Source organism: Oryzias melastigma, linkage group LG3, assembly GCF_002922805.2.
Source record: "Oryzias melastigma strain HK-1 linkage group LG3, ASM292280v2, whole genome shotgun sequence".
In the NCBI taxonomy this organism is placed as follows: Eukaryota; Metazoa; Chordata; class Actinopteri; order Beloniformes; family Adrianichthyidae; genus Oryzias; species Oryzias melastigma.
In genome coordinates this window covers 12,038,712-12,066,040 of record NC_050514.1, presented here as the reverse complement: position 1 = coordinate 12,066,040, position 27,329 = coordinate 12,038,712, and the positions used below count along the sequence as shown (strand labels likewise).

At 41.2% G+C, this 27,329-nt stretch overlaps 1 protein-coding gene across 1 annotated transcript in view; it reads right to left on the bottom strand.

Moving 5' to 3' along the window:
• baz2ba (bromodomain adjacent to zinc finger domain, 2Ba) overlaps window positions 1–27,329 on the bottom strand; it is a 66,466-nt gene that overhangs the window by 35,438 nt on the left and 3,699 nt on the right. The window contains exon 2 of the mRNA XM_024296351.2: window positions 18,962–19,004. The gene's annotated coding sequence lies outside the window, so the exon portion shown is untranslated. The remainder of the gene's footprint in view (window positions 1–18,961; window positions 19,005–27,329) is intronic.

Sequence of the window (27,329 nt, the reverse complement as noted above, 5' to 3'; positions counted from 1 at the left end):
ATTACCGGTAACAAACAGGGTTGGAGTGAGCAATCATTGTCAGACTCCTGTTTTGGCATTTTTTTTCTAGAAATAATCAAGTCTTTTATAAAACCTATAAGGTGGATAATACCAACCTGCTCCTCTGGCGTCCTGGTGGCATCAGTCATTCTTATGAATCAGTCAGCACCAAAAGGGGAACAACACACACACACACATAGAGCTGTTTTCTGCTGCACTTGTGAAAGTGAAATCATTATCACATCACTCTGAATCAACATCAGAATCCTTTACTTCTGACCTTTCATAGATGCGCCACCGGCACACTATTTGAACTTTATATCTTTGTGTGTTTAGGCATGTTCATGTTTCCTCAGCATGGCGTGTACATATGGACATTTAGCGGTAATGAAGCGCTACTAAGAAAGATCATCGCGCTCTGTGCTGAGTGCACATACAAGCTTGCTTCATCGCTTTTTCTCCTTCCTTTACCTAATCTCCCCGCGTGCGCACAATCAGCCAGGAAGTGACATAACCAAACACCTATGCAAAGATTAAGACAACCTTTGTCCTGCATTCAACATCAGCTCGACAGAATTCAAAGACGCAAGTAAATGCGAGATATAACCCTGAGTTTAAGGGCTTTATTAATCATCACGTCTGCCGAGTTGCAGAGTTAGATCACTCTGGCACCATGTGGCACTATTTCAGAAAAGTCAGTCTAAAGCTAAAGTTTCCTCTCCTGCATCTATTGTGCTCATTTCAAAATTTCAACGCAATATTTCAAACTGACACAATAACTTATTGAAGGAAATTGTGTCAGAACGCCTGAGAGCTGTAACAAAGAGCCAGCATGTCCCACCACGGCCCATCGAGGTGACAACAGCTCGAGTGACTCAGACTCCTCCCCCAATACGACTCCTGCCCTGTGACAGATGGTGGAGTAGGGGATGGGCACCGTGTCTCACCCGTCCTCAGATAGCCCTGGCAGTCCACTGATCTGCTTTTTTTTTTTTTTTACATTATTAGAGCCACACCGCTACTTTTCAGGATGTAACCCTGAGGCTTACCAAACTAGAGCTCCTAACACCCGCCAGGGTGAAAAGGTAATAATATGCTCCTGTGCAACAAATGGTCAGGTCAGGCGTGGTATTAGTTATGAGGAGTTTTCAGTATTAAGAGGGCTAACTGATACTCGTGTTTGCCACCATGAAAGCGTAAAAAGCTTCAAATGAAACATAAAACCAGAGGCCACATATTTTGTATGTTTTTCAAATAAGAAATCAGTTCCTGCCAAATGGCTTTACTCCCTTTTTTAAGCATACTGTAGATGCCAATGGTGGGAATCTACACCCCTACTCAACATCCGTCTCTACAGGGTTCCCAGTGACAATAATGTGATTTTGGGACATGGTGATGACTCGGTGTAGGGTAATAGGATAGGCTTGTCACAAGTGTTTGATGTCAAACCTATGTGTGACAGAATAATGTTACTCAGCTCAACCAGACACAGTACTTCTGCCATTTCTTAGCCATAAATGGAAGACGTAAAAATAAGTCTGTGTGTGTGTTTGTCTAAGAAAATCCAACTGTGTGCATACATGAGTGCGCCTTTGCATCTTTGTGTGCAAATACGCTCATTTCACATCCACCATTCTATGCATCATAAATAAGCTCAACCAGAAAACTTCCATCCCCTTACACTCGTTCGCATCTGCATCCAGCCAAAGCTAATTATTCTCCCCATGGTAACGTAGCATGGTCTTCATGCAGACGAAAAAAGAAAGAAAAAAAAAGAAAACACACACAGAAGCGTGCATCAGACAATCATCCCTGATGAATCTGCCCTTCTCCCAATGCTAGCCACTCACTCATGCCAGTCTCACTGCTCAGTGTGGTATTTCTCCAGACTGAACCATGCAGACTTACTATTGACTCAATGTGTCCACAGGAATTCATTATCACCTTCAAATTTACAGAAACAAAAAAGGAACTATTTCATTGCTAGGGATTAAAAGAATATTTATGGAATGTACTTGCAAGATACACAACCAAATAGACATGTGACAACAAACTGCTCACACACAATGTCCATGCATCCCTTTGACAAAACACAGATGGAAAAAAATGAGTATATTTAAATGAAAAAAACTGTTTGAGCCTTTTTTTAATAATATATCTGTAATGTCAGATAATGGGTTATTTCTTGTGGCCTCATTACCTGAAACAAAAAAATTAGTCTACTAAATCCTTTTAGGAGTCAAGTGAACCACATAACTACTGATCAAAATGTGTTGCACAACGCAAAAAAGGACAAATGCATAACAGACTTGGTAGAACCGAGACTCTGCTGATACAGAAGTGTCTTTGTTTAAGAAACTGTGCCTAATCTCTCTAATTTGTTCTTTTATAAGCAGAGAGAGCTGCCCTGCTCTCCGAGTAATCAACATCAATTCTATCTTATGCAATTTTACAAAAAAGCGTGCTATAAACATTATCTAGTGTGATTTTTCCTGCAAAAAACCTATAACTCCTCGTACTAACTGAATTTACGAATAAAACGTGAAAATAATGTAAAAAAATGAAGCTAATTAACTGTGAATAACATTGATTATCTGTAAAAACTGCAGAGAAAAAAAGGAGCAAATGAAAGAGATTGAGCATAGCTCTTTAAATATGCACAATGCAAATAACATGCATGTCAAATAGCAAAACAAACCGACACTGACAAGAGAATGGAATAGCCTCAGTCGTAGACCTTGCTCAAGTAGCTGTTCAAGTTCTTTCTGTTGCTGTGAAGGAGAAGAACCCACGCAGAGTTTCATTCCTCGAAAGCTAACAAGTTAAATAAAAGCTTATATCAGAGGGCAAATGTGACACTACATGAGATAAATAGTGCTGTTTAACTAAAAGCCCCGTTTTATGTTCAAATGCACATTATGGGCTGTGTACAGAAACAGGAAAGATGCTGTGTGTGCAGTTACAAACCCTGATTTTACGGCTTTTCTCATTTACAAAAGCCTCCTTTAATGATCAAAATGAAAAGCTTATAAGATAAACTGAGTTTAATGTAACATAAACCTTAAAGTTTATGATGAAAAAAGCAAGTTTTTTTACAATAAAAGTTTTTTAAACAATCATAAGAAGCATAATTTATTAGGATCACATTTTTAAAAGGTAAGGAAATATCCCTTTTTTAAGTAATAATAAGGTGAACTTCTAAGTTCTGAAAATACCAATTAGACAAACAGTAGCATTTGGAGACCACCTTCGACTTTTTGGCATTTTTCATGTTTTCCTGACATTTTTCAGACCTGCATACCCCAGCTTTTCTCCACAGTGGTGTTTTGTGTCTCTGCTGTAAATGTTCCTCTGTTTGCACCCATTGTAACTTTGGCCGCGTCCATGACTATTTCTTTAATCACACCGATTGTTTTGGGTGGCACTGAGCTCTGCACGCCGCCGCTGCCCTTTGAATCACAGGGGAACTAATCTAGGAAGAGCCGGTGGACAAAAAACCACAAAAGAATATGTCAACACAATCAAGCCTGGTGTCTGCTGGAAATTGTTCTCCATATTTATGGAGCTGAAGCCGACTGGCAATAACAAGCTACAGTGTGAAGCCATTTGTTAGTGAAAACAGCGACAATTTACAGCTGCAGTACAATGTTAAAAGACCTAATGCAGGATTTTAGGCTTTAGGTCATATGTCTGATTTACTGCGCATGTAACATACCATCTCATAATCCTGTACAACACAACTTTCACCAAATACCAACACTTTCCCTCAAAGTTGACCTGGAATCAGTGATTTTTACAGCTGATTTAACAATGTGGGTAACGGTGGAGTGGGTATAATTATTAGAAAATATTGATCCTGCAAAATCTGTTTGAAAGATGTTGCTACAAAAAGTGGGAGGAAAGCAAAATTTGTTTCAACACCTGAAACAGAGACCCTCTGTCGAGTGTGAGAAGTGTTGCTCTTCACGAGATCCTCAAGCTAGCAGTAGCTCACAGAACATCTGTCATATTGTTTTAGCAACACTTTTACAACTTGTGTTTGTTGCACTGTGATGATAGCAAATGAGATGTTAGAATAAAAGGGTTAGGTTTTATATATTCTGTCATTTGCAAAGTTTGTTAAAGAGCCACTCCATTAAAAAATGGTGTTTATGGTGTTTTTAACATGTTATTGTGGCATTTTTCTCATGATGGAGGATATATGTAAAGAAAATGAAGATTAAAGTTCCATTTCTGAGTACTTTATTCAAACTGTTGGGAATCAGGAGCAGACAAAAAAAAAATAATGCGGTTTGAAAAAGCCTGTAGCCGTGTTGCAGCAACTACAGTTGATGGGACACAAGCTTTGCAGCATTTAAGGTTGGGATTATGAGGACTGTAAACTAGCAGGATTGATTATAAACAAAGGGATCATGGGAAATCACGGTAGGTTGACACCACGCCAACTTTCCCAACCACAACTCAGAGGTGAATTTCTAACGAACTCCTGCCGCTCTACAGAGACTATGTCCTAGAAAACGGCATTGATTTTTAAATTTTTGCCTAAAAATTGAATAATCATAATTAACAGACCACAGTAAATGCTTTTGAAAACAGATAGAGATGATTCGATTGAGTCTTTAATTAAAGTAAAGGGAGGGAGTAAAAAAAAAAAAAATCAATTAAAATTGGAAATCAAATTTGGTATGAAAAAAAAATTTCAGATTTAACTTTTTTGGCCATAACACTTAGCCCTACTTAGAGCAAATAAAAAAAAATGACTTGTCTGATTTTTTTGTTGTTAATCTGAAATACACAAATATCACACCAAAAAGAAAATCAAATCATTGAAGTGAATTGCTGCATCCCTAATTTAAATGCGTTAAACTGTGGACCAAAGGGTGACACTGTTGAGTTTTGGAAATCTTATTGTACAGCTGATGCTCCATAAGATCCGAGGAGATCATATTCCTTTAGATAATATCAAAAACATAAATGCATAATGTTGAGGGGGTCTAAAAATAAAGAATGTGTGATTTGGGAATTACAGGTCTCTCACTTCTTTACTTACTACATCTTGACACTTCGACCTGTTTTTTTTCTTTGTTTGTTTTGTTTTTCCTTCTCTGTTAAACGTTAAACTTTTCTAAGAAATGACGTGCTCGTTTTGAAATCAGCATTAATCCTCATGACCTGATGAAACGTGAGATTTTGAGCCTGATGAATCCCTGACACAGAAACATGACCTTTGGATATAACGCCTCATAAAAACGTCTTCGTATTTTCAAAGTTTCCGGAAAAATACTTCAACTCATGTATGATATTTGAGAGTGAACTATTAGGTTATGCAGGGTAAATGAAACCCACATATTAACTGCTCAACTTAAATAAATAAAGACTCAATTACGTTGAAGACACATAAACAGAAAACCTGTTTCCATTTGCTTCACGCGTGTTTAAATGCCACACAGATCTTAGAGGATGAATGCTCAGTTTCAGAGCAACTTTGGCAGCATTTGCGTTGATGAGAGACGACGCATGAGCATTACACTAAACATGTCAGTCCCCAGCATCCCTCTGTTAAAGGGGAGCACTGTTAAACATGTGAAAATGACCGACTGGAAGAGAATGGTGTTGTATTGACAGAGGAGGAGGCAAAGCAGCAGGCAGTCAGCCACTCTGTTCTGCTTCACTGCAACATGGGAGGGAGGCCAGCGCGGACACACACGCACACACAGATGTAAAAAAACACATACAGGCGTGTACGCACACAGGCCAGCACGCACTTGCGTAAACGAACACACACTCACACACCCCTCCCCTCTCGCCCCGGCGCACACACACACACAAACACTCGCGCAGAGTGCAGCAGGTAAGGTGCCAGCACATCACAGCGCTGCCATTTTTCAGTGTCTTGCTCAGGGAGAAGCGCACTGACATTTTATGAAGCACTCTGCAGAAATCAGCAGCTTGTAATGGCGGCTGGACTGTCACTCCTCGCCACTCCTCACACTCGCTCTCTGCTTTTCCTCAAACTGCTTTTAAGATATTATCTGTTTCATTAGCATAATCTAATCAGTTTTACTAAATTGGCTTTTAATTACAAAGACCAATCTCTCTTCTTAGTCTGTTTCAGCTTTTGTATTTAGAAAGAAAAAAAATCAACTAAGGTTTTCACATCACTCTTAGGAGGGAAACTGGTGGCTTTAGGGGTACATCTATTGCAAAAACAAACCACTTTCAATTTTTGTTAAACTCTAGATTAAAAGAACACACCATTTGTTGGTTTATATAACTTAGAAAAACTCTTCCTTTGCCCCAGTTACTCCAAGAGTACAGCTGGACGTGTGAATCCTCTTCGAAAGCAGCTGTTTACTCACGTATTTATTTGACCTTTGAAATCATGGCTCCTGATATTACTGAGCGTGCTCAGTGGAAAGACCAAATGATTAAAAACCCAGCTGTTAAATATGTCTTCTGCATAAAGCATGGAGGGGGATCTATAACTATGATTAACTCTCTGGTATGTCGTTGTGCCTGACAAGCACTGTGTTGAGCAATGATTAACAGCCAGTGACTCAACAAACGGCTGCTAGCGCATTAACAAAATGTTTACATTAGCCAGACCCTTATTTTAAGCCGCCGCTGTGGCTATACGCTTGTTTTTCAGCCGCTGAGGAGCTGGCAGCATGTGGCAACGATGACAAAGCTTGGCGGCCATGCTCTAAACTTTGCCTCTTTAGTTTCTCTTTTGGCCATGAGGTTTTAGAGTGACTCGAAAATAGTATACCCATGGGGGGGAGGAAAGAAAAAAAAAAAGCAGCAATTCGACTGGAAATATGTGGGAAGTGTCAAATCTCTCAATGTGGGCTATGCTATAAACCTTAAACTAAGCCGATTTCATTAATGTGACATTAGCATTTATAATGAGAAATGGGGGGAAAATAAAAACCCCTGAGGATATCTCTGTGGTGATAAAGAAAAGCCCACACATACACGTTTATGTTTATGCCCACGCACAGACACATGAACAAACATAAACAGGCAAACACACAACCCCAAATATCAGCCGCTAATTTACATCCCGATTACACAAGTATTATAAACCAAGAAGGACTGCCGAGGAGAAACATCCGCCCAGTTTAGAAAAAAGTATCAGGACAAAAAAGTTGCTGTAAAGTGACAGTGATACTTTAACCTTTACTGATGATCTGAGCAAACAGTCCTGGACAAACAAAACCCAGCATGCATTTCACCACTTGTGTTAATTGCAGAGACGGGAAGGAAAGAAAACTTTTTCAAATGAAAATCTTTACTATTTTTTTTGTTAGTTTTTGTTTGTTTGTTTGTTTGTCCACAATCAACAAATATGGAGGAGTCCCAACATATATATCATGTGATATTAGACTAAATGTCTATCAGATAGTCTGTTCTGCAAACTCCAAATAGGTTGTGACAAGTTTCCACATGTAATTTGATTGAGTGAATGACTTCAGCTTTTGTAAGTCTATTGCCGAGAGGATAATACCATGAAAGTGTTGCAGTCGTGATCTTTATGAGACATCTGATAAATCATTTAGGTCTCGTTTATTGCAAAATATAGAGATTAAAGAAAATATAAGCGTTTGATTTCCACCGATTTGGGATGCTTTAGGAGATTTTTCCAATCCTGAATAAAACAAAACACAATATTGAGAAAAACTGACAGTGGACAGGAGGTTAAAAAAAACTAAATCTTAATGATCTCATATAAAAATCCTCGTAACTTTAAAAGAAAAAAACACACACACAAGTGGGTTAAAATTACAAGAATATTTCAAGTTTTTAATCAAAATATTTAAACTTTGATTTGACTTCTGCTTCAAAAGTTTATTATATGTCAGAACATGCGTGGTAGACAAACTGTGCTGCTTCCTGGGTGTTATGTAATACACCAAAAACCTCACATCCTACAAGTATCAGCATTTTGTTCCTTTTATTCACTGCTGCTTGTCCTGGGAAAGAAACGGTTTCATCATGTGTCAGCATGTTTTAAAAGACAAACCAGAATCATTGGTTCTAGTCAACATCTTTTACCAAATAGAATCAAATTTCATAATGCTTCAAGTATTACATTTGCTTTTTTTTTTACACCAGCCATATTTTGTGCTTTTTCCTAGAAAATGCTGTGCCAGTTTTAGCTAAAAATCATTTAGGAGTGTGTAACTATTTAAAAGACCAAAAATGAGACAAGTGGTTAGACATTAAGATTTCTGTAACACTGAGACTAACTGTTTATTATTTTTAATAGCAGGATTGCTTCATATGTCATTATTTTGTGGTTTCACTGACAAATGATAATTTCAGTTTTGCCTTTTTTTTCTCTTTTTCTGCTCCGTTAATGAAACATAAAACTGAAAGTATGTCTAAAAATCAATTGGGAAAAAGCTGTTTATGGAATGATTTGTCGAGCAAAAAAAAATAAAAAAATACTGTACCATTGTCCTGTTTTTAAGTTCTTGTTTCTGTGCCCTCCTTTTCAGCATTATGGTGACAAAACTAGGACACAACTAAAGTAGCAAACCACACAAACATTTAGGTTTTGTTTCATTAAAGAAAAAAAAAAAAAAAAAAGTTAAATGCATTACTTTATGTGGATTTTCTCCTCTTTCTTTTTAGAATACAAAGCAAATGAACCCAAAGATATCCTTAAAAAACACAAAGACCCTTTTTTCTATTACAATCTTTTTGTTGCTCGACCCAAGACTTCTTTTCCTCCCCCAGGGGCAAATGTGTAAGACCCTTTTAAAAAGCAAGCTGTGTGCCTTTAAAGTAGTTTGTCACACCAGCAATGGGGTGCTTTAAAAAGCTGTGCAGAGAGTCCATAATGGTGCTGCCTCTTTTTTCTCTCCCATTTCCTGTGTTGGCCTTTTTTTTCTGTTATCTCAGAGGAAAAGTCAAAATATTTGAGTTTCTTTTGATACTTTGGTACTGCTTTCATATATCTACAGCCTTGCATGTGTTTTTGAGAGCTGTGTCACACGGTCTTTTCATAATAAAAGAACCCAACCTCCTTGAGTCCAAACTGGTGGCGAATCGCTCATAAAGCTTACCACCATTTTTTGTCACCTTCGTATTATTTTGGGAGCAAAGCGAAACAGCTTTAGCTCTCCACAAATATCTGTTTGTGATCCGCCTGTGTATCTTTGCCGTGTCATGACGGGTGGATTTGCTTGTGCGGTGCAGCTGAAACCAAAGCTGTGCATAGGCCTGTTGTTGATGGTTGTGTCTCACCCACTCACTACCCCAGAGGGAGCCAGGACCAAGACCACTGCTCAGGGTCTGTCTGTTCACACACATAAAACACGGGCTTGGATTACACAGGGCTCAAAAAAATGACTCATCCTAAAGGAGTGAGAGAAGGAAGGCCCTCTTGGTGTTGTTTGTGTTGCACGTAAGCAGGAGCACACTGCACGCGATGATCGCAACATCACAGGCTCAGAGAGAGGACCTTGTGGTTACACACACCTGCCAAAGACAGATGTTAAGAATAAATCAGAGGGAAGCTCAGAGTGAAAAGAAAACTGCACACCGCTGTAACTCCACTAACTCACTACACACTAAACTAACTGGAGAGCAAACAGCTGCACATGACAACACACACCAGTGATGAAAGTAACAATCGCATGCGAGCACGTGACGTGCAAGCAGAGGCTACATCCGAGCAGGGCTGTTCCATTCCGAGCTTAGCTGCGCCAAACATCAAAATGCTGCAGCCGCGCTTTAGAAAAGTGTCATAACAAAATCGACAAAAGAAAATGCAGAGGGGAAAGGAACACTGTGGTGTATGCACATAGTGCCTGTGGCTCACGAACCTGGAAGGGCTGAATCAAAAGATGCTTGCAGTATACATTCATGATCATTTAAGGAGATGAACTTTTACCAACCAAAATCACAATAAGATAGCTGTGAATGCAACCTTGAGTGACTCAAATTGTTCCGAGTTAAAGTTTTAACTCTTTTAACCAAATGACTACACAACAAAGTAAATCTTAAAAGCTGTGTGCTACCATAACCTAAGTAGACGCATTTTTGTTTTTACTTTTCTAAGGCTGCTAAAAACAGCAATACTTTTGAGGAAGATCTTCACAAAAAAATATAATGCTTAACAACAAAGTTAGGCACAGACACCTCTGAATGTTCAGAAATTAGCATAAAAATTTAGACCAAAACATTTTTCCCTCCAATGTAGATAGATATTCCTCTTTTGTTCTCCTAGAACTAGAAAGGTCTTGTGTGCCCTCCCACTGAAGGCATGCTAATGACGGCAGGCAGAACTCGGCGTTTATTAAAACAGCTGAAAACATAACAACAGAGGGGATTCTGGGTCAGTGTTGCCACTGTAAGCAAGTTTTATGTCGTCGTTAAGGCTGTGCTTTTAAGTTGACAGGTACACGCCTGATTGGCACTTTTTTATTTTGAAGGATTAAAAAGGGGGAGGTGTCTTCTTGCTTCTTTTGTGAGTTAATTGTTCAACACACAGACCTGCATTCATGGACAAAACAGTTGTGGGAAACTCTGCTTTTTAATGCTTTAAAGTAAAAACGTGTCAGTGATTGTACTCTGAGCAACTCAGAGTTGCTCCTTGGCCGCCATTTAACTAATCCTATTCTGGAAGCAGCAAGAATCCTGTGATGACAAACAAGTCGCAACAAGGCTAAAGGTAACGTGAGTAGTTAAAGAGGAACCTTGTTTAGTTGTTGCTGGCTTGGTGAATTACACAATTCCTTAATTATAATACAGTATACCACCAGATCAGCAGCATAAAGCGCACTCATAGTCCGTAAGTACATGTGTGTCACAGAACTACACTCACTAAACTATTACCTGGGACCTTCTTTCTATAAAATTGGAAATAAAACACTACACACCATCCTGTCCGTCAGCCTGGCACACTTCCTCATTCCACAAACTGTGTCTCCTACAATCAGAACTCGCACAAGAGGAGAGCCTTTGACTGTGTCTGTGAGCATTGTGCGTCACCAGTGTTTTTCTTTTTAGCCCAGTTGTCTAGCAGGCTGAGAGAAGTGGTCTGTGGTGTAGGTAAGTATGTGTGTTGTGTGCGTGTGTATGTCACAAACATACAGCCTTCATGCTCTGTGGCCCAAGATAAAACAGTGAGTTAACCTGCACTGCATCGACATGATCTCTTCCTACCTGTCCTGAAATGACATTCTGCTGTGAAACTCTTTAACCACGTGGTGTCGTGTCACAATATATATGACTTCAACTGTACAAGTGAGTTGTTTTCCCGTCTATGCATGTGTGTGTGTGTTTGTGTGTGGGTACATATTCAGGAAAGAAGTGGTGAGTGTGGGCGATCTGTTTTCTGTTTCAGATACAAGGCCATAACTGAACGTTTGTGTGTAAACTGGAGAACCTGAAGGTGAGAGAAGGTCTATAAAGTTGTGAGGTGGTTTCCAAAGATGCTAACACATCTAATGTATTTATTTATTCATCTTAATCCAAGAGCATTCGCTTGCGACCACAATTTACAGCCACGGGGTTATATTTAACCCAATTCCAGCTTTTGTGATGCCAAAGAATCCAACATCCATGACTCAAGAGGTCAGGCAGCCCATCGAGGCTGAACATTAGGGGTTAAGGGAATGAAGCCAAGTGTGAAATGTGAGAAGACAAGCCAACATGGTTTCTCAGGCAACAAATAGGAAGGCGACAAACATATCTCTGGCACTGTGAAGAACGTGAGGTATGTTAGGATGAAAAGACCCTCACATTCTCTATGTTTTCTATGGAGGCAAAATTGGGGAAAAAAAGAGTTAGACTGGCTTTTGAACTGGCTGAGTTTAGACATGTTAATCAGTAATTGGTTGTTGTACTTCAGACGGGAGGCATTTGAGCACATGGGTGAGTGCACATATGGGTGTGTGTGTTTTCTGGCAAGTCCAACATCACTTGGATTTGAGCTGGTTGCAGCAACAGAAAGCTCCAGACCAAAAGATAATCCATCTGGACTGTTTCCTTACAAAACATATGGAAATGCAGAAGGTTTTTTGTGTTTTTTTTTCTTTTCCGCCCACAATAGTTATTAATATCTTGTACAGAACATTCACGCATGCCCTACTAAGAGCTAAAATTTTAGCAGAATAAAAGTCGCCTTGGAAGCCTACAAAGGGGAAGTAGGGGGCTTTCATTCTGTCACTCACATCTATTTTTCCCTGTATGTACAGAAAGCTCTCAATATATCGGTCAAACGCATCTATCAGACTAAAATGACGTCATCCAAACCGCCAGTCACAAATGACTTATTCCACTTAAATCATTTCAACAAACATAGCCTCTTTTTGCCCATTTGAAAATAATTCTCTTCACCGCAAACGAAGACCTTTGAATAATCGCTCAACTACCTAGCAGCGATCGCCCGCAGGAGTGCCGAAACCTCTTTTAAAATGACAGCTCTGTAAATTGTTTTAATTATAGGCGACACAGATAACAGCCTTTGGAAACATCAACCTTTTCTTCAAGTCCCCCTGCAAAAGAAAAGGGGGGAAAAAAAGAGAATCCGCTGTACAGTATTTCCTGAGAATTGCAGATGTTGTTGGTGTGCATGAGCATAAGGGAGCGCGTGAGTGCACGTGTGAATACAATATTCATTTTGCTGCAGGAGGACAATCTATGCATAACAATGAGAGGCGCTAATGAAATCAGCCATCAACCTGAGATACATACATATTAAAGCGGGACCTCGGAGTGTCATTCGCTTAGTGCATCATTTGTTCCCACTCGGTTTTTTTTCCTCTCCCTGCCACCTGACCTTTAGAGTGCGTACCCCCCCTCTAACTTCTCTACACTAAAAATAGCAAGTATTTCTGCAGGTATGAAGCATGATACATACATGTATGTTTCTATGAGACTGTTTTAAGAAATGCAGGAATTAATTGAGTGACAGAGGTGTCACTTATAAACTAAGTATGCACGTTTGGTCAAACTTTAGAGATCTTTTAAGGAACGGTGTCAACGCTTCAAAACAGCTACTGTGGTGAAAGATGTACCTTCAGTGTAATGTCACATCATCCCAGCTGCTGGGGAATCATGCTCCTGCTTTCTCTCTGAGCACACTTCATAGCTTTGGTCTTTCGGCTCTCCCTCTCTCCTCTCTAACCCCCACCCCCACGCTGGCAGTGAAATGGATCCCTCCACCTGACAGTGGCCATTTTGAGGCTTCTCTTCTCTCCTCTCTACTTCTGCTTCCTGGTAAACAATGGGAGAGGGATAATTGATCAAACAGCCAGGGAACCCTCCGAGCAGGGGAAGGTCACCGCCCGCCGGCCCGGCTCACTGAGGAGGGGAGGGATGATGTATGCATGTCAATACGCGTGTGTGCATTTATGTGTGTGCAAAGAGCTAAACACATCTATGAAGGTTTGCATGATCGACTAAAAACAGAGAGTCATACAGAGTGTGTGTGTGTGTGTCTTGGGGGGGTGGTATGTGATGCTCTTGAGTTGCCATTTTTCTTTCCTGACAAAGACTCCATCTGCCACAGAGCCATTTGCTGCCTCCCGAGTCGGCAAGCGTTATGCACGCCGCGTTCACCTTGATGTCACCTCTACGCCGCTCATGCCTCGCTGATGTTCCACACGCTTAAAACACACACACACACACCGCTTTGCCTCCTGTATAAACCGTCTCCCGCTCACAAACAAACACTCGGCTCCTGTCACACGTACAATCTTTGCACTTTCACACACATATGCACACATATCGAGTGTGCCTAAGCAGCGGCCCTCCCTTCCCTCTGCATGGCTGATATCACTGTGCAACCATCAGCGCTGTGCATTGTGGGAGTGTCTGTTGGGGCAGGGGAGACGCGACAGGGGCTGAGGGATTCACACGCCTCTGAAAGACAGCCAGAGGGAGACAGAGGTGGGGGCTGGGGAAGGGGAGAGGCAGAGAAAGACGGAGAGATACGGAGGGGGGCCGGTAACTGGAAATGAGAGATGGCATTTTAAAGAGGAAGCTGAATTTCACCTGCAATTACCGTAGCTCCGGGGCACATGGCTCGGTTAAGAGACATTTCATTCCAAAGCCACCGCGTATATCTGCCGCACTGAGCCCTGAGAGGCACATAAAGAAGGAGGGAGAGAGAAAATAGAGTGGTGGAAAACTCTTCTCTGCCCAAGATGGCCCTCAGCAGATGCAGCGATGAAAGAGAGGAGGCAGCCAGGGATGTGACTGGTAAATGAAACTTAGCAGAAAAAGGTAGAGAGGCGAGGAAATGAAAGGAGGAGAAAGAAAAAGGAAAGGAAACTAGGACACATGAAAGAAAAAAGGGGTATCTTATTCAGCAGGTCCCAACCCAGCCATCTGCACGCCAGACCAGACAGCTGAACTGGGCCTCCAAGAGCACACACAAACACACACATACACACTCACACAATGACTGAACACAGAGCAAATCGAATCCAGCGAGCACAGATACATACACGCACTTTGGTAGTAAAATACAGGGAAATCTGGATGTGTTTAAGAATTAATGTCATTCTCAGTATTCCAGCAACTTCTTCAATGGAAATCCTTTGACTCTTCCTGTCTCTCTTTGAGTCGGCCCACAAGAGTTTCCCTGAGGCTCCATGTCCCGGCTAAATTCACCAGACACACTGCTGGGTTTCATAGGAGTGTGACTGCGCAGGAACATTAATGAGCGCTCACTGGGAGCCAGGGGCCTCCTGGCACTGCTAATGGATCCTCCGAACTGCAGCTGTATCCAGGTTACAACCCGGCCTGGCCTATGGGCTCTGGGACTCGGTATAGGAACACACACACCCCAGCCAGAGGAGTGCTTTAAAGGCAGAAACGGTGTCCATGCCAGTGGACGATGCACTTGGTGTGCTGGTGAAAGGAAACAGAAGGAAATTGGACCTGCAGAATAAGGTTAGGAAGCAGGAAGCTATAGAGGCCATCAGGGGGACTGGCCTGTGGCAAAGACAGACACCACACACTGAAGAAAAGCTGAAAAGATGCAGTCTGGCAATAAATGCGGCAGATAACCCAATAAACGTGGAAGCTGTCGTGGGACCACAGTTACTGATGAAAGTGTGTGAGACAGACAGCGAGTCTCACCATTACTTAATAATTCTATGACACTCACACATGTGCAGAACTTAAAAATATGTGCAAATGGTAAAAAATATATACATTTAACAAGCTGACACATGTTGCATCATAACTGTTTTGAGTTGTTCACACCAGGCAATCTTGAATCTGCTTTCAGCATGTGCCTTTCACACTGGACTTTCACTATCGGATACTAGCACATGTCCACCACCTACAGTTGGAAGAGGCTTGGTGCCAAATGTCTAAGCCACGTGTGTCAAAGTCAAGGCCCGGGGGCCGGATCTAGCCCTCAGGGTAATTATATCCAGCAATCTAGATTATTTTATTTTATTTTATTTATGACTCAATGTTACCTTGCGCTAATTTCAAACTTGTATAATTTTGACAAAATATTTTTTTATCGAGAGTAAAATATTGAAAGTTATTTAAAGCTTGAGTTGACTTATTCTGGAATAACACTCCTGCCTGTTTTTACTCATATTGATGTTAAAAAGTTACTTTTTCAAAGTTTTAAAAATTTTGTTTTAGTTTGTTCAATAAATGTTTATCCTGTTTGGCCCGCGACCTAAGATGTGTTTTGGATTTTGTGCGATTGAGTTCGACACCCCTGGTCTAAGCAGTGCTTTTTCTCTTCCAACTCTTATTCCAATAAATGAAAGACTTGATGTCATATAATTCCGGTCTGGCACAAGCCACAATTATTCATTTCTCCAAGATCAATTTTCAAACAGTTGGCATTTCTGTGAATTGAAAGTGACGTCATCCATACGTAACTACCAAATCTGAGTCTCTGATTGGTCAAATTTCAACTGTGCACACTTCTTCATGTGTGTTTGTACATAGGTTCTAAAAACAATCGTTGAAACTTGTATAGCGATCCGTGAACGCAAGTTTTTAACATGGCAGCTCAAAACACGTCTACATAGATTTTTACTTGTAGGGGTTGCTTAAACATGCGTTACCGAGGGCGATGTAAACATAGCTTGACAGTGAAATGGATGTGTGCAAATACCTACTTTTAAACAGTTATTAAAAACACCCCAAACCCTGCACTTTCTACTATATATCTTCCCTTTACTAGAAAAAACAAAATAAAGACACACAGACTGGTCATCTTGTTGCCCTCTATGAGAAAACTCCCAGCTTGAGTCCTTTTGCTCCTATTTTGTCTGGCCTTCATTCAAAACGCTCCCCTTACAACGGCACACATTATGGTCTGTGCAAGCAACCCCCTGAGTGGACTAAGGCTCCCTGGGTGCAGGCAGTGATTCATGACGCGAGGGGTCTGTAAAAGAGCAGCCTCTCCCTAAGCTGCAGCCCTTCGTAGGGACGGGCAGGGCAGTGGCTGCCTGGCAGTAGGGGTGAATCAAAAGTCTGACCACAGGACTTGAACCCTGTTGAGACACAGTGGGTCGGAAGGAGGCGGCGGAAGGGAAGTGAGCAGGGCTCTCTCCCGTGTGTGTAGAAGTGAGTATAAGTAAGTACGAAAGAAACACACAGACGCGGACGGATGAGCCAAAAACGAAGATCTGTGCGGCTCCCAATCCCAGGGACAATCTCAAAGCAGCTCTTTGACAATCATAGCTTCCAGGCAAGTACAAAGTACTAAATGTTTAGCCGTTATCGCTAACACTTCCCCATTTTAAGAGAGCGCCAGTTTAAAGGGCACTGGGAAAAAGACAGCAGGAAACAAAGTGGGCTCATAAATGAAAGCTGAAAAATGATAGTATTTGCTGGGATTGATGAAACACTATTCAGGTTTTGTGACAGGCAGGGAGACACAAATTCTTTCCCCTCAGGCAAGAATGTGTAATTTCCTCTTGCACTGTCACGAGAACCTTGTAAAAAAATATCTGCAGCTCAATGATTGACTGCTTGCAAGTAATTTAAAGCTGGGTTTTGTGCGTCTAAAAACCCATCTCCCTACCTGTGTCTACCTATCTAACCTAAACAGAGAGGCTCAGAATAGAAGCGTCGCCATGCTGTTCTGCTGTAACGCACAGTAGGATGAGGATGAAAATGCTGGCCCCACAGGACATGTGAACACACACACACACAGACACACACACAGACATAAGGAACGGACTGCTGTGGGGCTGACGCAAGACTATCTCTGTCTCACGTGTCTCTCCCCTACGGCCGCCCGCTGCTCCTGACCTTCGAGATGTTTTTCTCTCTCCTTCTCCCTCTCCTTTTATTCCTCTCTATTTCACACTCTCACTCTCTTAGACACACACACAAACACATAATCTCTCCTCCCTCTTCCCCACACCTCCCAGCCAATCAGTATTTTGTCATTAAAGAGCATTGCATTTCCAGTTTGGATCAAGCAGATGGGGCTGCGTAAGCATTGCTGCTCCCACCCTGACTTTAAGTACAGATGTATTACAGCGCTCCGCCTCGACATTAACAGACAACACATCCTGAACCAACAGAACCGGTCCGATTGTGGACAGCTGCTTCACACGGGTAGCGAGTGAGCAGCTCCGTTGTGTCACGTTTCTGCGATGAAGCTGCATACCTGAAGACACGCTCTGACAAACGAGAATGCCAAACAACAGACAAGGGATATTGTTTCGTTGCAAAGCCAGCATCGTTCTTAACCCAACATATTTGGTGGCGCGTTCAGTAGATCAGATCAGTGTGTGCTTTGGCAATATAAAAAAAACCACTAAACTCCTTACATAATGTTTGATGGGTTCAACTGTGCTCCTAGACACATTCTGCACTTTTTCTTTTCAGTTCTTTTTTTTGGTAATCTCAATATTTGTTTGTTCCTTTGGGTGTTTGAGTTTAACAGCCCCCACACAAACACACAACCCCTTTCTTGTGTTCCAAGCAACAAATGTCAGCTAATTATGCCATAGCTGCTGGATGAGCTTCATTTTTCCCTGTGCTCTGTTGTGTCTGTTCTGTATGAAGAGTCATGCAGCCAAGACATCAGATGGGAGAATAAACAAAAAAAAAAAAAAAAACTGCCGTGGGGGTTGAGCTGCGAGCCTACACAACCTCAAAACTGATTCCCCAAGAGAGGACTCATCAATACTTATCACACGTGATACAACCAGTGCACACCAACCTGCAGGGGAATATAATGCATCATTTCCAGCAAGACAAAAACAAGCAACATTTGGGCTTGAAAGAATCGTGTCTCGGTTGAAATTCAGACGAGTGGATTCTCTGAACTCTTAAGTTTGGATGAAACTCTTCTTAGGAAAGATACCATTTGATCTCACACAGAGGGCCTTCCAGAGAGGGGAAAGAGGGAAAGTGCAAGTCATTGTCTGTTCGCGGAACAATAAACTGCCATCTTGGTGTGTGAAGTGAAGCCTTGAGGACGCGTCCACACACACACACCCCGAGTACAGCTTGCTCTCACGAACAACGCAACCGAGAGGAAAAGAAAGGAAGAAATTCAAGCCGCACATTGCATTACACATAAACAACCAAACACAAGCCAAGATGCCTAACCTTGAAAAGAAGTGTCAGGCACTCTTAACAGCTATTTACATTCAGTGTTGGCACTGAACAGACAGCGAAGCCAAAAGATGTTTATTAGGAGTTTGTGTTTCATGCAAATATTCTGATTAGAATGGGAGAAATCTAATTAATTGCTTCATTCCCTGAATGAACCCCGAATTTGTAATGTAATCATAACAACTGCTTTTTCAAGGGGTTCTTGTTAAATTTAATTGGGGAAAAGAAAAACATCCTCTTTCACTGAATGAATGAAAAATCAAATTAGGCCTGAAACTTGAAGAGTTTGCAAGTTTGCTCTAGTGTGCCACAAAAAAAAACAATAAAACAATGTGCATTTTAGAAAGTCGCGCACAAAAAGACAAAACACAGACGCCGTTGTACTCACTGTTAGAGATGTCTTCAGCTCTTTGACATAACTGCTGTAACACCTGGGGACAAAGCACAGACAAATGATCACTGTTTTTCAGGTTACACACACAATTTTGACTCATGGGAATAGGGTGTCTCGGGTATTCTTTTCTCTATAAAACAGTGAATTGGTTATGTGCAGCGTTGTGATAATGCCGGCTTGGAAAAAAAAAAAAAGGAGAGGTCTGTAAAAGTGGCAGTATGAAACATTACACATCTTGTGTTTTCAGACACATCAAACCAAAAGTACAGAGCCGTCTGACACACAACTGTGGTTACACGCACAGAGAGATATTCACACCCTCCAAAACTCTTTCTCCCTGAACCCTTTCTTGCAAAACCTGTTTGTTATAAATGGATGTAGACATTGGAGCTTTTGAGAGCTAGGATATTTTCCCTAAACACAAGACGGTTCTTGCAGAGAACCAAGCCTTACCAGCATTCTCACGCCCATCTTTCATGCATTGTCTGCAAAGCCCTCCTGTGCTCTTACAGAGTCTAATCTAAGCAGCTCACCGTAACAGACACCACCCTGCTTTGTATGTACAGCAAGCAAACGCATACACACAAGATTTGGACTACTTTTATTTAAACTGTTAGAAACTATTGTTGAGTACAAACAAAGTTGGGAGAACACAGTTTTCAACTAATATGTAGAGTCCTAACAGTTCACAAGTATCAAACACAGCAGAAATAGCCTAAATACAGATATGGAGAAGTCGATATTTTCAGATTAACCCAAGATCTGGGCTGTAGTACGCTTCAACAGCCATTTGTGATGGTAAGAAGAAGTTCTTAAACACATCAATCTGGTAAAAAACAGCAAAACTTTGGTAAACTGGTTATCAATCTAGATTCTATCCAATGACACAGCTGCACGTGAAAAGTTTTCGAGTTTTAGCAACTCCCTCCTTGGACTGTCATAGCAAATGAAAGGGAGGAGTTACAGGTCACGGGTCTAATGGATTCTGTCTCTTACAGATGCCCTCCGGTGATGTCCACATCTGTGACACATAATCCTACACACATCTGTCGTTAGGGCTCAATTCATCACCAAACGGGAACCCAGCAGACCGGCTGCGCTGATAACTAAACTGATCCAAATGGAACGTTCCATGCATTATTTACACTGACAGACACACTCGGGAGACAAATACAAAATGAAGGTCCACACAAACACTTTGAAAACTCATCACAGAGATGATGAGGAGGAAGAAGATGATGATGATGATGATAGAGTCAGGTGAGCAGAATTCATCTCCTGCTACTTTAAAAATGGGCTATTAGAAAATGATTAAAGAGAAGTTTAGCACAGAAAGTGATTTGTCAGCCATGAATGTGAATAAGAACTCTGGATAAATAAGCCAGTTCTGCCTGCCACTATTTCCAGGGATAAGAATCGGGCTGGCCAGTCTATTAACCTAATTTTACTCTGAGATCTTAAAGGTTTTTACATTAATAACAGATGGATAAAAAAAAGCACAAAAACATTAATTTCTTTCTTGTAACCTCCATCATCTTTCAACAAAAATGTCCTTGTGAGTCAAGTTATAAAAGGCATTAGTGATGAAACTAATTTATTCAATATGAAACTGAAAATGAGACAACGAGAGGACATTAAACTATAACATAAATTCAGCTCAAATGTTACAATAAAACCTCCAGCATAAAATCAATTATCTAAACATCCATGTCACAAGCAGACCTCCGGGGACTAAAAGTTTTTCCAAAACAGTTTACTTTCCATCATTCCCCAGGATTAGTTCACTACTTTATAAATAAATCGCCCAAATGGCATACTAATAATTGCCATCGTCACCTAAAAAAATAAACAAAAATTAGGAATTAACCGTGATGTTGTAATTACCTGCTATGACACTCCAGGCATGCTTGCACACGGCCAAAGTACAACCCAACTGTTAGGTGGATCTGCTCTAATCTAACAACCAGTGCTGCATCAGCCAAAAGCATGTCGGCCGTACCTTAAGATGCACCTTTTAGACCTCTATGTTAAGGTAATTACAAGTTTTATGAGGTGTAGATTGACAGAAAGCGAGACAGGCAGGTGTCGGTTCTGAATAAGACTGCACCCTGGAAACTAAGTGTCCCCTGAAGATATAGATTCTTTTCAAGTCCCACTCTGAACATCTTTTGATCTATTGTAAAAGTTTTTAACCATTGGTCTTTTAATCATGATTATTTGAGTAAAGAAAATACTCAGAAGTGCAGTTTTCAATTTAATTTTCTTTATATGTTCTCTATCATCAGACAAATACTACTAGCAGATGTTAAAAACACATTGGAGTTGGTCTTTAGACAACTTTACTAGTTAATGCCCTGTTGGAACTGGGGGAGAGTGGCGAGACGTTTGTCTCAGCTATGGGAGTGAGCTGGTGCAACCAGGCCGCAGAAGATTTTCCTGAAACCCCCCCACAACAAAAAAGGCGAGTCTTGACATTCCGTCCGCCACCGAGTCGTCACACAATCAGTTGCAGGAAACCAATCCCTAAATAGCAGTGATTCATCTCTTCATCACACACAATACCAGTACACAGTGCACAAAGAAGCTCTCTCTTCCCCCCTCTCTCTCTCCCTCTGTCTTACCCTATCTGTCTCACCCCCCTTCCAACCCACCCCTAGTGTGGTCTCTCATGCTGCTTAAAAATAAGTGCTTCTCGCAGCTTTCCTTGCCCTGTGATTTACTGGCAGTGTTTAACTGCGGGGCAGCATCTTTTATCGTTACATGATCTGGGGCTGAAAGCTGACAAAATGGAATCTCTATCCAAGTAGTTTGAATGTAAGTGTAAAGAAGGGGGTAAGTGGAGAAATAAAGAACTTGTGTGATTTGTCTAAGTGCAATTCAGATCCTCCTCCCCGTCTCCCGGTGCCGTGAATGCATGTGTGCGAATCTACGCGTGTTTGTCATTACACTAAATGGTTTCTTCCTTGACTTGATGGAGCTAGTGCCATCTCAAGAGAACACGTTTTCACCACACGCCCGAAGCAAAGCGCTTTGAGACTGGCGAGAAGCTCAGAGCATTAGTGCAATCCATTTGTGAGAGGTAGAATATATGTATATTAAATACAAGGCTGGAGTGTGTACTTCTCTCTTTTTGTTTATGTATGTACGCATGTTTTTGTGCGGCAGAACAACTTTTTTTTCCTTTTCTTATTGGCACAGAGCCCTCTACTGCATTAGGCAGTCCAACTTCATTTCTTGCTTTCTGTTTTGAGGAAAAATCTCATTCAGAGCAGTCATCCCGTCCTTGTTGGTAGTAGAGTTTGATAACAATATCAGCAGCATCACGCGGGTGGTTAATAATGCTCGTACACGAGTACACAACAGGTCCGGCGTATCATTACAGCCTGGATGATCCAGAGGGATGACGTGTGAAGGTCAAAGTAGCCATGACCAACACAGCTGTCACATCTCCTCCCAGCACCCTCTTGGCTAACTGGCCTTCCAAAACACTCAGCACAAAACACAGCCAACTGGTGAGGGCCGGGGCCAAAAGAACATGCCTAAAATCCCTGCTGGGTTGGTATCATGACATGCAAGAACACAAGATATGAAGAAGAGGGGCAGTTTTGGACGAAACAGCACAGAAGCCACGATAAGAAAAACTGTTAGTTCCCGTGTAACGATAAACTTTGTGGTGTCTGTGGAAAAAAAAAATGTAATTCAATAGCCAACAAAGCAAACAGTTTGAAATGGTGAGCAACTCTGTTGTACAAAAGGAAAAAAAAGGACATAGGAGAGCTCTGTGGAGAGCAGATGTGAATCCACTTTGATTTCAGTGCCTCTGTGTGAGGGGGTGAGCATGGAGCTTCTATTAAATGGATCTGCTGTCTCCTTGATCAAGGGAGTCAATAAAGGGCCAGCCCTGTCAAAGCCTCAGGGGTGAGTGTGTATGTACATATGTGTCCATGTGCGCGTGTGCTTTGGATGGATTCTGAAGTACTTTGACAGGTGAGTGATTGAGTACTTTCATTTGCCTACAGCCACAAGAAGACACATGCACGCGCGCACACACACATATAAGTTCATATTACGCGCAAAAAATACACAAACGCAGGCTGGTGAGGCAGGGCGGCTGTTTCTTAAAGGATGCTGCTCCTGCCTGCATGCTTAAATTAGCTCTAAATGTTTGGATTACACATGGGAGCTCTCACAGAGGATTTAGCAGCCATAGCCTAGAGTCCAGGGAATGTGCGGATATTTCCGTCTGCACACATGCACGCACAAAAACATGTCCTCATAAACAAAAGTCACTCCTGACAACACAACTTCTAACTAAGTACAAAGCAGTGGCTAAGGATTTGAACTTCATTCATAGAGTTTTGCAATTGGGTCGATGTTTCCTGATTATAGAGTTCAGTTTTGGTTTCTTTGTTGGTAAAGGGAAGACGCAGGACGCTAGCAGACACAGAGGCAGCGAGAGAAAGGAAGAGAAAAATGGAGGGGGAATTGAGGGAGGTCAGTGCCCTGGGTCTCAGATAAAGGCCCACTACCTCCCTTCTGCCTCAGCTTTCCAAGCCCCTGCCAGGATCGAAAGGCGTCTCACGTTACAGCTGTCTCTCAGTGTCATCGTTCAGAAGGCGCAAGCACAAGACACAGACAGTCAGACAGACAGAGTCGGAGAAAACAGCACAATGCCACAGCCTGAGCAGGGGGAAGCTTTCACGGCTGGACAAGTGAATAACAGCGGGTTCAAAATGGAAGTGAATGCGGCAGCCATTAGTCATGTTTATCCAGCATACAGTTTCAACGCCATACTTGAAATTGCAGGAATGTTTTTTTGACCTTTCCAGGACTAATGACTGGAAAACAGACTTTGAACCGATTTCGTTACTCAGATCATGTCTTCTACAACACCTGGGATGAGCTGAACGCTCTGATAATTTCCTAAGAAGAAAAAAAAAAGGGGAAATGATTTTGAATAACCTTAATTTGCATCCACTGAAAACACAGAAAGGGACATGCACTGTGCTCAGGGAGTGATAACTGTCACTGTTAAGAAGTGTGCTATGGGTCTTCAGCGGCTTAAACGCTGTGACTTGCTGTGACTTGCTTCTCAACCCGAGTGTCCTTTTTTTAATCTTCATATGCTAAAAGCAGCCGCTTTCCTCAAGCCCAGCCATGACTAATCCAAAGGCCTAGCATTTCAGCATGTACTATACCAGCAAACTATGCCAAATGCTGGTCAGTGAAAAGCACTCCTAAATGCTGAGTCAGTGAGTAGGTCTTGTTTGCGACTTTTTCCAGAGATAAATACACTCTTGTGATGGAAAGTATGAGGAAAAACATTATCTCTGACACATTTAAGGCACCATCAGTGGATTCTATCAGTGTGTTTCAAGTAGCGCCGAACAAATACGAACAGTTCACAACTGCTTTTGTTTTCCTTTGTCCCCCATCATTTCTCGTAACGTTACATAGGAGGTAAATATTTGAAATTCTGGCATAGCACAGAGCCGGCCCTGCCAGCACAGCTAAAATTAAAAAAAAGCCTTTGTGGCAACAGTGACCAGATTTTAAATGTGCAACAGGATCAATAAACGGGGGCTGTTGAGGTGCAATCTCATGCATTTGTGTGTATCTGTGTATATGTGTGTGTCCCTATGCGTAAATGCTCCCTTTCCGACAGCAAGTGTGCGTGCATAAGAGTCTGCGCTTGTGTCTTAACACTCAGCACAGCTTACAGCTTCCATGCCTGCGTCAACTTATTCTATGGTATCATCAAGAACCCCACTGACCTAAGAAGCACACCAGAGGAGAAACCAATATCATTCTGATCCAGGCATTTTAAACCTGCTTTCTATTTCTTGTTCCCTCTTCTCCTTTCCCATTTGGGCACAGTAAGAACACAAGAGTTCTGGGGAAATTCTTCTTGGAGAAGGTTGTGGTAAACATCAGACACTGGATCACATTTTCCACACCATGATTAGGTTCTTGTTGAAACATAATGTAAGGCACCCAAACAGAATTCCAAAGTAAAATGTGAATCGGTGTCTTTAGGTTTTTCCACCAAATAAAGTCCCTGTGAATGTGCTGGCGCTCTTTTTGATTAGTTCATACCGTTCATTCAGCTAATGTTGAGAGACTCTAAATGGCTTTTCTTTTATGAACTGCAGTACAAACCATGTGGAAATGCTTCAATAATGTTATTTTTTTTCTCTCTTATCACCTTTTATATTTCATAAAGGCTTTATTAAATGAATGTTTTCAGTTCACATGGAGAAGCAGCCTAAACGCGATTTTGTAAAAAAGGAAGCCAAAAATGAATCAAAACGACTAAAATAGTTGCTGTTTTGTGGTTTCCTACAACTTCAAGTACATATTTCTGTTAACCTCTGTGCGATTGTACAAAACAAAAACAACCCTGAAGTGGAAAAAAAAAAAAAAAAAAACATCAAGACCTTTTGAGACTTCATTAAAAGAAACTAGCATTGGACTTTCCAAACAAGGCATCTCTTTGGAGGAGAAAATCAACCTCTTCACCTTGCTGGTGGAAAAACAGGCATCCCAACGAGACGGGGGGATGCACAAACAACCTTGACTTTCATCAAGGAAATTCTCACATTGAATGATAAATAGAGGCCCAGGGGACGAACGGCAAAAAAGCAGCTTATCGCCTTTCCCTCCCAAATTTGGCCGCTCTGTCTTCTGTCTCCTGAAAGTCAATAGAGGGTGACCCACTTGCACTTTCCACTGTTTATTGTTTGATAATTAATCCAGTATATGCAATCATCACAGAAATGTAAAGGAGAATAAAAAAAAACAAAAAACCGTCTTGATTTGTTTGGTCTTAATTAACTGTTCAGACCGTTTACTTGTTTCTACAACACGAGGCAGATGCTCCCTTTCTAATTAGCTTAGTTTTTAAACTGTGAATGCGTTTTCTCACTACACAGATGGATCCAAAAAAGCTGTGGTCAAAGATAGCCACAATATTTGAAAAGCCTGACACTAAAAGCAGCTGTCACCAAGCATGCACTTTGGACAATTATTTGTGTACTCTGATGATTGTCGGAACATTCAGCAAACATGCGACGTTACCAAAATAGAAAGGTAACATAAGGTTAGGTAGATCATCTCAGGGCCAACCGACGTTGCAGTTAGAGGGCTTTGAACAGGCAAGAGCTGTGAAGCCAGTATAGTTCACACACAAAAAACACCACCAGGTATATCTAAGCCAGATGAATCTAAGACATAATCTTTACAAGTTCTGAAGGCTTTGGCTACGTTGTAACTTTCATGCATAGGAACTCTACTTTAAACAATTTTTTGTGTGTCTTATCAGTTGTCAATGCTACTTTCTGTGTACACACTGACACTTATACGTGGTAACAATGAGAAAAACTATCACCAACATTTTCTCAATCAAGATTTGTTTATAAACCAGGATCCTACTTCCTCCCTGAAGCCACGTACAGATTAGCACGTTTTGGTCTTTACCGCAGCTGGTTTTCTAGGACGGTTTGCGTTGTTTGATGGGAAAGAAAGCTCACTGCTAAAGATCAAACAAGCAAATCATGTGGTTTACCTAACAACACCTGGTGCAGGTTACCAGAATATGAATGAAGTGACTTTCCAGAAAATGTACTAAAAATAAATGTTGTGCCTTTCTGTACATATATTAAAGACGCCTTAAATAATATTAGTCAAGGAGTAAAATAAGAAAAAAATTAGACTTTTTCCTGGTCAGTGCTCATTTTAGGTAATATTGCCCTCAAACGAGCACTTTTCGTGAATGTGAGAATGTTCCCTCTGGTTTGCTTTACTTTTACAGTTTGGTTCCCTCCTGAAGAGTGGCATGTCTGGTTCGGCATGTCCAAACCCAGTGAATGTGTGCATTTGTTTTTGATTCCCTGTCCGATCATTAAAACCATTCCTCTGAACTGTTCAAATTTAAAAAGTACACTAAATGGCTTTCACTTGATCATCTGCCTCAGATTGAAATGTGCAAAAAAAAAAAAAAATCTTCATCAGGAATATAGATCATTTGTAAAATCATAAAAACAATAACGGAAATCAGAATATGCAAAAAAAATATATCAAGAGATCCATAACTACACAACAGGTTATGGATTTTTCTGCATCAAGATAAATCAGTTTAGTCAGTTATATTCTTCTTCAGGCACAAGCCTAAACTTGGTTATAAGCAGGTCAAAGATCAATGGTTTAGTCTTTCGGACAACCTTTTTATCCAGTGACAATACAACCTCCATGACTTGTCATATTTAGTTTACCATAGGAGTGATCCTGCTAAGGACTGACAACAGCTTGATTGAAAAATAAAAGTGTGTACCAGAAACCTCTCAATATGTGTCGTGGTGGCTAA